Source organism: Schistocerca nitens, chromosome 4 (assembly GCF_023898315.1).
Source record: "Schistocerca nitens isolate TAMUIC-IGC-003100 chromosome 4, iqSchNite1.1, whole genome shotgun sequence".
Classification (NCBI taxonomy): Eukaryota; Metazoa; Arthropoda; class Insecta; order Orthoptera; family Acrididae; genus Schistocerca; species Schistocerca nitens.
This window is the reverse complement of record NC_064617.1, coordinates 71164316-71171022: the sequence shown is the minus strand read 5'-3', so window position 1 is coordinate 71171022 and position 6707 is coordinate 71164316.

The following is a 6707-nucleotide window of genomic DNA, read 5'->3' as shown; positions in this document are numbered from 1 at the left end:
GCTATCGCAACTTGCAGAAAAATACCACAGACTCTGGGGTGGATGTGTAGCAGGCTGTGAGCGACGCAATTGGCCGGTATTTGTTTACAGTTTGTCTGTTTCACGAGTATCAGATCAAATCACCAGCTTCTTTATTCCAAGAATGTCTGCAGTAACTAATTGTATTTCCTTATACACTATAACCGAGAGAGGTTCCGCAGAGGTTAGCATAATGGACTCGCATTCGGGAGGACGACGATTCAAATCCACGTCCGGCCATCCTGGTTTGGGTTTTCAGTGATTTCCACAAATCGCTTCAGACATATGCCGGAATTGTTCCTTTGAAATGGCACGGCCGACGTCCTTCCCCACCCTTCCTTAATCCGATGGGACTGATGAACTCAGTGTGGCCGGCCAGTGTGGCCGAGCGGTTCTAGGTGTTTCAGTGTGGAACCGCGCGACCGCTACGGTCACACGTTCGAATCCTGCCTCGGGCATGGATGTGTGTGATGTCCTTAGGTTAGTTAGGTTTAAGTAGTTCTAAGTTCTAGGGGACTGATGACCTCAGATGTTAAGTCTCATAGTGCTCAGAGCCATTTTTTGAGCCTCACTGTTTGGTCCCCTCCCCAACCAGCCAACCAACCAACCTATAAAATGGTTCAAATGCCTCTGAGCACTATGGGACTCAACATCTTAGGTCATAAGTCCCCTAGAACTTAGAACTACTTAAACCTAACTAACCTATGGACATCACACACACCCATGCCCGAGGCAGGATTCGAACCTGCGACCGTAGCAGTCCCGCGGTTCCGGACTGCAGGGCCAGAACCGCACGGCCACCGCGGCCGGCCAACCAACCTATACACAATAAGCATTGTCTGAAAGATTAATACACACCTCAGTAATGCTGCTGATCCATACATAGAATGTAGGAAACATTGGTGTGTGATATGTCAAAGCAATCTTCAAATGTTGTGTTGAAAAGTTGTGTGAGATATATTATGTGTTTTATTGTCAGGATACTAAATATGTCCTCGTACTGAGTTTTTATACTTTCTTCTCCAATCGCCATCGTGAAAAAAACATCCTAAAATTAAATCTTTAACTCTGGAATCCTAAGTGCACATGAAAACACGGATCTAGTTAGGTTCAGGGGTCGTAAGTGTACGACTTCGTCGATTTTCAAAAACAGTAAGCCTTAAATATTTTTAGTAATGAAGGTGTATTATTTATCATAAAGCAATAGAGGTTTTGACCCTATATTTTTTCAAATATATGCTTAATATTTTTCTTCATGGAAGGATTAACTATGGATCACACAACACCCCAAAAGACCCGTGAAGAGCCACGCAATTCCTGCGACTCTCCCCCCCCCCCCCCCCCCCCCGCCCAGATCTCCCCAGTTTCAAGCGCCAGACAGGTCCTTGCTGAAACTTCCTGGCAGATTAAAACTGTGTGCTGGACGGAGACTCGAACACGCACTAGCTGCCATTGACTCTTGGACACGAAATGGACATTACTGTCACCGCTGATTGTACAAGCCAGATTGTACAGCCCCTCTGAGCCAGATTCTGACATCGTGTCCTTTTATACGCTGGTTACATGTGACGTTCAGCTTAGAAACAACAAGAAAGTGACCCGCAGTAGACAATCTTTGCGTGGTAACCTTCAACAGAGCAGGTACCATACACTGGGAACTGCTTTCTTTTTTTATTTTTATTATCCTTCGTCGGTGCCGGATACATATGGGGGCGGGGGCACGGGGTGCTCCCCCCCCCTTTTCGGGACCACCCGCATTGCCACCCGCTCTGCCCCCGCCAGTCAGTCCGCACGCTATTCGTTCGTTTCTTTCGTCCGCGTCATCGTATCATCGTATTCTATACGTTTCTGTCTGCCACATGGAGATCTAGCAGTCGCGGCCATACTAGTCACCCCAACACGTTATTCTGTCTGGCATTTGTTCGAGCAGAGTCGCAAATATTCTACTGTTTTCTTGTACAGAGAACCTTCGAGGTTGACAGTGGAGGAGGATCGACTTAATGGCTTAGTCCTGTTGAACACTCACCCTGACATTGATTGTCCAATTAACGATGTAATTAACCAATTTGCTAGGAAGAATAGACGCATTGAATTCATCATTTAAGGAACAGGACCACAATTGTAACTTTTTTATACTATAAGATGGCATTGTCCTGTATATGTGTATAATCAGTTTAAATAAAAGTTTCTTAAACTCTGCATGTGACTTGATTCTTTTATAAGGCGCTGCAGTCATGGCCCGTGCGGCTTGTCCCGGCGAGGTTCGAGTCCTCCCTCGGGCATGGGTGTGTGTGTTTGTCCTTAGGATGATATAGGTTAAGTAGTGTGTGAGCTTAGGGACTGATGACCTTAGCAGTTAAGTCCCATAAGATTTCACACACATTTGAACATTTTTTTTTTCATTCTTTTTTATTACTGTGAAAGTAAAGGTAGCTCAACATATCTTTAGCGCTCCCTCCTTGAGGTATTTTGTATCCGTCACTGTCCTTTGTTGATTCATTACTTACATAAATCATCCTGTAAAGGTCTAAATTAACGATTATTCACTACTGCTAGTGCAAACTCCACACTGCAGCATTATTTAATTACTTACGTTTTTTAAAGGTGCCGCTCTCACTGCTAAGGAAGTGCTTCACTGGTCGCCGCTTGATGACAATACGCGACTATTTTTAAATCCCAAACTGTGCCCTCTGACATACACGTCTGGATTCGTTGCTTGTGCTGTTCGAATCATTTCTGCGTGACCTCTACCGTGACCATGAGCCGGACGAAACTACTTGCTCACGACCACTGGACTGAGCAATTTCGAAGCAACTTTTTACAACATAACGACACAGCCCCAGGTAAAAAATATGGCACAAATTACCACAGCAAATAGTTAATTAAAGTGTGAGTAATATCATTGCGTTTTTGAGAATCTGTAATATACGGTTTCACATTTTCTACACGTGGATTTATTTTTGTGTTTCAGTAGCCCGCAAACCCACGTAACTATGAAAATGCGGCCAACAGTTAGCTACAGTGGTGGGAAATGGGTTGTTGCTGCAGAAGATGGAGGTGTATTTATCGGACGATTGTATAAAATGATACACCATTTTTTTCGGGTTAAGGGAGCTTATTGAGTTTAAAGTATCTTCATGTAGAGTTCTGTAGAATTATGTTGCTGAAATACTTTGAGGTGTACGTAGAAATACTGATGGTGTGTTTCACCAAAGTAATGTCAGTACTCGTGTGATTAGTGATGATGCATCAGAAAGACAAAAGATTTAAATAGTTGCTTGGAAAGTAATGTCTGCTAGCTTACTCAGTCTACTCAGATTGCATCATCTTAATGTATGTAACTGATCTCAACAAATCAGTGAAATTGAGAACTGTAACTTTCGTAACTACCACCGCTAACAATGACAATAAAAAACTTGTATCTAAGCTGTAATGTTTGATATTGGTATTCATTTCGGTCACCCGAAAGTGATTTCCTTCCCATTTTCAATTAATTATGTTCCCGTGAAACTGTGCGGGTTCGTGATATGTATTTGATTTGGTAGTGTAGGAAACATTAGCTGTAGAGAAATTTTCCAGCGTGAGAAAAAAATACAAATTGAAACAGATAATCTACCGTTTGACGTATGTAACTAAAAGGGATTAGCTTCAAACGAATCGAAACTCTAATTGTAAACCACACCAAATCAAGCTTTAACTGCGATAAGTAATATTAAACAGAACGTTACACATCTGTTACTTCCTGAGATTATATTTCGTAGATTAGGGTATAACTAAATATAAGTATAGCATCAGTTCAATAGTGATTCATTGCTCTGTTATTATATTAGATGCTGTGTCGTGCTATGACTGTCACTTGCAAAAAGCAGAAATCATCAATTTAAATAAAGGCATACAGATCTGAATCCAACAACTACAATGGTGCAACTTCCATGATTCCGAAACATTAATCGTTCAGTCTTATAAATGTAAATGCAGGAACACCTATGACTTTTTTTCCTAATTCATATTCAACGGAAAGCGCAGAATTTTCAGAAGGCTGTACACACTGTATTAAGGAACAGGAGATGAGCAAACCTGAGTGACAGCGTTCGCTTCTATGTGCAGACCGTTCCCTGCATTCCTGTTTCTCCGGTGTAAAGCCAAAGCCAATTTAATTAAACGTTCAGCGTGATTCCCCCAGGAAATGACGTGGCTTAGCGATCAAAAGGAAATTAACCAATCAGCGCAAAGTTCCGGCTTTTGTTCGCAATCCAATTTCGGCGCAAGCGGATTGAAGTCATCAAAGCTAGAAAACTACGCGTCCGGTTGCGTGCGGCTTTTGTAAAATTAAGTCAGTAAACGAGCACATCTGGACCTTCTCTGGCAAAATGTGATATGAAATATTGGTGTAATCACCGAACTCGCTGTTGAAAGGAAGATGTCGCCCCGATAGTGTACGTGTGACGAATTTCAGGGATACAATTCTTTTATTATTTTATAAACAATGTAGATCTCTCTTACCACAATACAACAAGACAGCCACCGCAGAAATATTTTGAACGTTACCTCTGGAAAACTTCCTGCTAAAGGATAGTAATCGAGATAAAACAACGGCAAGTTTGCTTTAAATTTTACGATGAACGTTTTTCAAAATCTTTCTCCTAATATTGTTCATCTACTAATCACAGAGGGAGGAAGCAAAATGGTGAAGACGATGCACTAATATTAGGGAAAAGTGGAATTTAAATTCCAGTCTGTTCACTGAATTTTAGAACACCGTCGTTGCCCTCAATCGATTCACGTGAATGGTTGCATGGTTCCTCTAGTCACTTCGGATAAAGACACTTCAGGTGAAATTACTGTTACCAATGTATCTGTGACATAGTAGAATCGTTTATTGCTTCCCAGAAAGCGTTTGATTCTGTACACTGAGAAACACTAGATAAAAGCATTAGACAATATCGTGTTAAAACAAAATTAGTTAACATATTTCATGAGATTCTAACAAATATGACACGTAAAGTGAAATTTATGGAAGATATATGTCAATTGAGATATATCTCAATTGAAACGGAATCTTTTCGTAGCTAAGGAAGCATTTTATCATATTTACTGCTTAAATTTGTTTTAGAAATAAGTATAAGGACCTGGAATTGTTAACTATAAAATCACAAAACTGAACCAATAGTTCTGGAAAGGAAATCAAAAGAAAATAAGGTCAACTGCCTGGCTTTTGCAGACGATTTTGGAATACTTTCAGAAAATCTGACAGAAGCAGTTAATCAAATAAATCTTATAGAAAGAATGGAAAGTTGAACAGGTATCAGAATTTCATATGAAAAAACAAAATACATGATAAATGTTTAAAAAATGCCCAAAAATACCTAGAAACATAAACAAATAAAGTAGAGTGAGTTAGTAACTTTAAATAGCACGGAAAGACCATACAGCAGAATTCACTAGATAAACGCCCTATAGATACAAGAATTAATGAAATAGGAAGAGCATATGGTGTGACAAAAAAATTAACTAGACATTCGTATCAACAGTTGCAAAAGTGAAACACTATACCGTAGTGGTAAGAGTAGAATGTTTATTTGCATGTGCACACTTGACGAGAAACCATAACTGGACATAATAGATGTACTTGACAGACGGATTATTAGAAAAATAATAGATGCAACAGAAACTACAGTTGGCGAGGAATCTCATTGACTGGAGTAAAATTGTCTTCAATGAGGAGTCTTGCTTCGAAGAGAGTCCCGATGACCAGCCAAGCCCCGTCTGGAGACGCCCTGGATAGCAGGGGGATATCAATTTGGTTGTCGTCCGCCATACGGTGAAACATCCTGGGGTGGTGGTCTTGCGCGTCATTTCATTTCAAAGCAGGATCCCTTCAGTTATCGTCCTCGGCACCCTTAAAGCATGACGATATGTTGACGATATTCTACGCCCCGTTTTGTTGCTCTTCATGGCGAGCCATCCTGGGCTTACATTTCAGCAAGACGATACCCGCCCACACACGGCGAGAATTTGTACTGCTTGTCTTAGTTCTTGCCAAAACCTACCTTGGCTAGGTAGATCGGCAGACCTGTTCCCAACTAGAGAACATTTGGAGCATTATTGGCAGTGCTGTCTAACCCTCTCCGGGTTTTGACGACCTAACGCACCAGTTGGACAGAATTTGGCCCGATACCGACGAGGCGTTTAAATTTAATCTTCCTCCGTTTCGGTTTACTAATCAACTTTTCCTCGTAGTCTATTGGTGCACAATGGTCTTGCAGCCTCATTGAAAACGGCACGCATGATTTTCTTTGGTTTTGAAAAGAACCCAGTCCACACGTGCATAGCCTAAAATGCTACTTGCTTTCAAGGCGATCCCCACTGTTTCAACATAACTGCCAATCACACATATTTGCGATGGAAGTGCTGTTTATTTGCTACTATACTTCGTAAACGCTGTTTTCGCCCGAAGCAGAGGGTCAATTTGTTGTGCAATTGTGTCCCGTATTTTAAGCTCACGTATTATAAAAGTAAGTAACTTCTGTTTCTTTTTGTTTTCAATCAGAATCGTAACGTTAATAGAGATCCAACGTCACATATTTCGATACGTGTTTCGGCAGAACATGCAATCATGACAGATACACACGAGTTTAAAGAAATAAATGCAAAATCTGTTTCCAACTTCTAGGTATTTTAAAGGGGAG